Genomic DNA, 6238 nt, shown 5'->3' with positions numbered 1-6238 from the left:
GTGTGTCTTCCTTTGAAAAATGCCTATTCAGCTCTTTTGCCCATTTTTATAATTGGGTTACTTGTCTTTTTGCTGTAAAGTTGTTTGAGTTCCTTGTATATTCTGGATATTAATCCTTTGTCAGACGTATATTTTGCAAATATTTTCCCCCACTCTGTTGTTTGTCTTTTAACTCTGTTAATTGTTTCTTTGGCTGTGCAGAAGCTTTTTAGTTTTATATAATCCCATTTGTTTGTTTTTCCTTTGGTTGCCTGTGCTTTTGGGGTCATATTCATGAAGTCTGTGCCCAGTCCTACTTCCTGGAGTGTTTCCCCTATGTTTTCTTTAAGGAGTTTTATTGTTTCAGGGTGTATATTTAAGTCTTTAATCCATTTTGAGTTGATTTCAGTATATGGTGGGAGATATGGGTCTACTTTCATTCTCCTGTGTATGGTTATCCAGTTTTCCCTGCACCATTTGCTGAAGAGGCAGTCTCGTCCCCAGTGTGTAACTTGGTGCTTTTGTCAGAGACCAGATGGCTGTAGGTGTGTGGGTTGTTGTATGCTACCTTGACTTTTTAAGGTTTTAAAAATCATTTTCTTGTTTTCTTTTAAAAAAATAGTTTGATTTATTCATTCTTTGAGGACTTTGTAATGTTCCAGGCTCTCTTAGTTGAATATTTTTTTCCTTTTAAGTGACCTGATCTTTTTGCCTGGGTGCTCCAAGATTTCCTTTCTTCCTCTCTCTTCTTCATATTCCCCAGGGTCGTATCTCCCCATCCAACAGGTAAACACTGGAATGAGTTTAACGTTCAGTTTTTATTTGCTCTTGTAAAATATAGAAACACGTAGAATGCATGTAAATTTCATTCATGAAATTGGTATTGTTATATCTCATTCCTTATTTCACTCAGCAGTTTTTAAGACCCGTCCACGTGGCTCTAGCGCTCCTACTACAGCGTCCACCACACTTTGCCTGTCCCATCTAAGTGACGGGTGCCAATTGCCTCTAAGTCCGTGACTCCACCAGCAATGATAGGAACACCCTGATATGTCCCCTTATGCACCTGGATGAGAGTAATTGCTCTCCTGAATTCCCAGCAGAAGTGCCAAGTGTTCCTGAATTTCTATATCACTGTAATATTTGGCTTTATCCACCTTTCTGATTTTTGCCAGTCTCATAGGGCAAAGTGATACCTCACTGTTTTACATTTCAGTTTCTCTAATAACCGAGTTAGACATCTCCTCATATTCTTGTCTTTTGGATTTCCTCTTTTCTTGTTTAAAAGTTGTTCCTTGCATATTCTAGATATTAGTCTCTTTTGCTTTGTTTGTGGTATTATAAATACCTTCTAATTATTTATCTGCCTTCCAAAATTGTCTAAATTGTCTTTACAAGGCAGAAATGCTCAATTTTTATGTAATCTAATTATTTAGATTTTGTTTTTGTTTGGAGGGAGCTAATGATTTGTTCTCTTAGGTGATCAAGATGTTTTACTAATTTTCTTCTATTAATTTTCGAGTTGTATCTTACACTCTAAAATCTCGTGGAGTATACTATAAAGCAAATATATTTCACCGGGCCCAGTTTCTTGTACTTTCAGGTTTAGTCTAACTTCTTAAATGTATATATAAAATGTTGACCTTGCAAAAAACAGAAAAATTTCCCCAGGCTATTTATTCTCTGGTGTAAGTCAAAGAATTGTAACACAGCAAAGCTGCTGGTTCAAATACAGACAAGTTACTGATTGATATGTAAAGACACTGGGAAGGTGTGTAGGGAGAAGGAATGTTTGCTAAGATCAAGCTTTTGTTGGTGGATCCCTTAAATTGCCTTATGGAATGTCATCTGGCTTGTTTTACTGAATGTTACCAGCCTATATCATTAAACTATAACCCCACCTACGTTCTCTTCCTGTAACTTCCTGGTCTGGAGAATAAATGTGGGAAGAGACCCCAATTTGTGGTTAATTTCCCAAATGAAAGGAATGCCTCTCTCAAAGGTTCCGGAAGATTAACCACTTTGGGGCTTCTCACTGCTCAGAAGAGATGGGCTTTGAGTAATCCTTTGCAGCTCCGTCACCCAGGGGAAAAGGGGTGACAAATCTAGGGGGACAAAGCAACAAAACTTTTATTTGTTTAGAGTCTTTGTTTTCATATGGCATTGGGTAGTGATCCAGGTTTTTAAAAAATATACAGTAATCCAATATACTCTATTCTACCTCCATATAATTTTTACTGTCCCCCTTGCATTGAAGTATGTACTCTACCAAATATTAAATTTCCATATAAATGTGGGTTCATCTCTGGGCTCTCTCAAGTTTCATAGGTCCATTTGTCCGGGTTCTTACACTGATACCATCCTTTTTATTACTATAGTTTCCTTGAAGGTCTTGGTACCTAATAGAGAAAATTTATCCTCTTTCCTCGTTTTCAAGGTTGACTTAGTTGTTCAAGGACCTTTTATTCTCTCCTATAAATTTAGACTAAGTTGATCAAGTTACTTAATAAGTTCCCTGGAATTTTGATAGTGATTGCATTAAAGGTTAACTTGAAGAGAAGTGACATCTTTAAAATATTAAACCATCCTACACAGGAGTGGAAAATGTCCCTTCATTGATTCGTATCATCATCTGCATACTTTATAGAGTTTTAAAGTTGTCTCCATGAAGAGCTTATGTACTGCTGGTTAAGTTAATTCCTAAATATTTATGATTCATTACTATTGTTTTTTAATTGACTATTGCTAAAGTAGAGCGGCTCTGTTGACTTCTCTAAAATAATCCTGTGTCTGGCAACCTTGCTGAATTCTTATTAGGTCTAATAGTTTACCTGTTGATTCTCTTGGTTCTTCTAAGTAGATGGTTCTGTTATCTGCAAAAAATATTGGATGATCTCTCCCTTTCTGGTACCTATATCTCTTGTTTTTCATTCTTCACAGCATTGGCCAGTATGTTCAGTATGTATTAAACAGCAGTGAAAGTCTGCATCCTTGTCTTAATCCTAATTTTATAACAAAGGCACCTGAAGTTCTTCATTAAGTAAAATTTTTGCTGTAGATTTTTGGTAAATAATCTTTACCAAGTTAAAGAAGTTTCCTTCTATTCAGAGTTTGCTCTGAGTTATTTTTTTAATAATAAATAGGTGTTGAACTTTATGAAATGCATTTACTGCATCAACTAAGTTAATCAAATGAATTTTCTCCTTTATTTCATCCCCTCCCAGCTTTACTGAGGTATAATTGACAAATAAAAGTTATGTATATGTAGGATGTATAACATGATGTTTTGATGTACATATGTATTGTGAGATGATTGCCGTGATCATAGTAATTAACACATCACCTCACATAGCTATCTCGTGTGTGTGTGTGTGTGTGTGTGTGTGTGTGTATGAGTGTGGTGAGAATACTTAAGATCTACTCTCTTAGCAAATTTCAAGTATATAATACATTATTATTAACTAGTCACCATGCAGTATATTAGGTCTCCAGAACTTTATTCATCTTATAAATGGAAGTTTGTACTCTTTGCTCAATATTTCCCCATTTATCCTACCTTTTGACCCCTGGTCATTAGCTTTCTATGCTAAACGAAATAAGTCAAACACCGCATGATCTTACTTGTATGTAGAATCTAAAAAAGTCAAACTCATAGAAACAGAGTAGTCGGGTGGCCCTTTCATTATTAATGTAGCAAATTATATTGATAGGTATTATGATGTTGAACCGTCCTTGTGTTCCTGGGATAAACATCATTTGGTCATGATGATGCCTTTTTAAAAATACACTGCTGGATTTATTTAGCTAATACTTTATTAATGAGCTTTTACACCTACATTTATGAGTGTAACAGACCTATACTTTCCCCCTAATATCCTTACCTGGCGTTGGAATCAGTGTCACACCAGTCTGTGGAGGGAGGTTGGGCATCTCTTTCTTCTGTTTTTCTGAAAATGTTTGTGTAAAGTAAGAAGTACAGTAAGTGTTTCTTAGCAGTTTGATCGAAATCACCTGTAAAACTGCCTGGGAATTTTGGAGATGGGGATACTTTATTATTTCAGTTTCCTTTATAGCCATTGATGTATTTGATATGCTCAAGTTCTCTATTTCTTCTTGGGTCAGTTTGGGAATTTTGTATTTTTCAATGAATGTATCTTTTAGCTTCCATATTTTTTTAGTGTTTCTTGTTTCATTTAATTTTAATCTTTGTAATTGTCTCTCTTTATTCTGTATTTGCTTATGTACATCTTCTCTTTTATTCTTGATAAACTTTACTAGAGGTCCACCTAATTAGACTTTTTGTGTGTGTGTGACCAGTAAGGGGATCACAACCCTTGGCTTTGGTGTCACCTGCACTGTGCTCAGCCAGTGAGCGCACTGGCCATCCCTATATAGGATCCGAACCCGCGGCCTCGGTGCTCCCAGAGCCGCACTCTCCCGAATGAGCCCCGGGGTCAGCCCCCTAATTAGTCTTTTAAAAGAATGAGTCCTTTGCTTTGTTACTCTTCTCTGTTTTTCTCTCTCGTTGTGATCTGCCCTTATTTTTTTTCTCCTTATTTCTTTGGGATATACTAATGCTGTTATTCCAATTCCTGAGTTGAATGCTTATTTCTTTTAATTGACCTTTCCTGTTTCCTGATAAGTGTATATATAAGTTTCCTTCCTAGAAATGCTTTGGCTGTGTCACCATAATTCAATATGTTGTGTTTTCACTACTATTAATGCTAAGTATTTCTTAACTTCATTTTTGATGTGTCTTTTATAAACCAGTTATTTGGTAAAATTGAATTTCCAAACATATGGGATATTGTAAAGCTGTCCTTTTGCTACTTTTTGCTAACTTTATTGCAACATGGTGAGAGAAACAAATTGAGGCTTCCATTAAGGCATGATGGAACTTTTCTTATGGCTGAAAACCGTATTCAGATTTTGTAAGAGTTCTATGTATGCTTGTCTGTTTCCCTATGTCCTGTCCATTTTTATTTTATATATTTTGAGGCAGTGTTATTAGCTGCATTGGAAGTGACCCTCTTCATCTGTACTGATGCTTTTGACTTTGTGTATGTCAGTAAAGCAGCACCCGCTTTCTTTTTGCTAATATTTACCTGATAGTCTTTTTTTCATTCTTTTACTTCAGTTTTTCCTCATCCTTGTGAATTGCTGAATATCACATAAACAGCTTATGCCTGGATTTTTAAAAAATCCAATCTGGTCATCTTTGTCTTTTAACAAGAGCATTTAATCCATTGTGGTTACCATTAACATATTTGCATTTAGTTCTCCTGTCTTTGTCCAATGTTCTCATTCTTTTTTTCTTTCAGTCTTGCCTTCATTTAATTATTTTTTCATCATTTCCCCACCTTGTTCTAGTTTAAAAGTTATATGTCCCCTATTTCTAGAATTGACCCTAGAAATTTTAACACATATAGTTTTTAAAGTCTCAATTTGACCAGTATTTCCACACTGTTCCAAATAACAAAAAGACCTTTGAACACTAACTACAATGACCAAACTTCTGACGTGTTGCTGCTTATGTATCTAGTTTTATTTTAAATTCATAAGAAAATTTTTGTTGTTATTACTTCATACAGTTTTTCATTAAATTTATACTCATATTGAATGCTTTTGTTCAAAATTCATTCTTGCATCTTTCTTCCTGGGATCGCTGGTTTTCTAAAAAGTAATTTTATTTTCAGTATCTCCTTTAGGGGGATGTTTCTGTCTCCTTTGGACAGTACATCCTAAGGTCTAGTTGAACTTTTCTTCCTGTAGCATCAACAGCAGGAGTCCTCGACAACAGCCTCTCTTCTCCCCCAGAGCTTCAGCAGAAGCTGGGATAGAAGAGACTGGTATCAGGAGTGACCCCCCAGACAGAGACAGGGACTTGGGGTGCTGGGCGTGGGAAAGGGTCGTGTAGGGAGCCCGTGCTGCAGCGAGGCGTCCTGGTGAGGGGGGGCTCGGACAAGAGTGAGGGCTGAGGGAGTGACGTGCCAGTGGGGGCGACAGCCCATGGCCTTTCCTAGGTCTTGGTCATGGCCAGCAGATGATCTCTCAGCCTTCGCTGCCCAGAGCACGTCTCGGGTAGGGCATCAGATTGGGGGTACTGTGAAGTTTTAGGGCTGCAGGTTGAGTCCATGTTCTCAGAGGGTCCTGTTATCGTCTCTGGCTTTCCTGGGGTCTTTGATGGGAGGCTGATCTCAAGGTCAAGTGAAACAGGAACCTGCGGTGGCCTGAGAAGAGCAGATCCCGATCGGCCAGT

This window comes from Cynocephalus volans, chromosome 5 (assembly GCF_027409185.1).
Source record: "Cynocephalus volans isolate mCynVol1 chromosome 5, mCynVol1.pri, whole genome shotgun sequence".
Classification (NCBI taxonomy): Eukaryota; Metazoa; Chordata; class Mammalia; order Dermoptera; family Cynocephalidae; genus Cynocephalus; species Cynocephalus volans.
The sequence above is the reverse complement of the archived record's forward strand: the minus strand, read 5'-3'. Positions refer to the sequence as shown.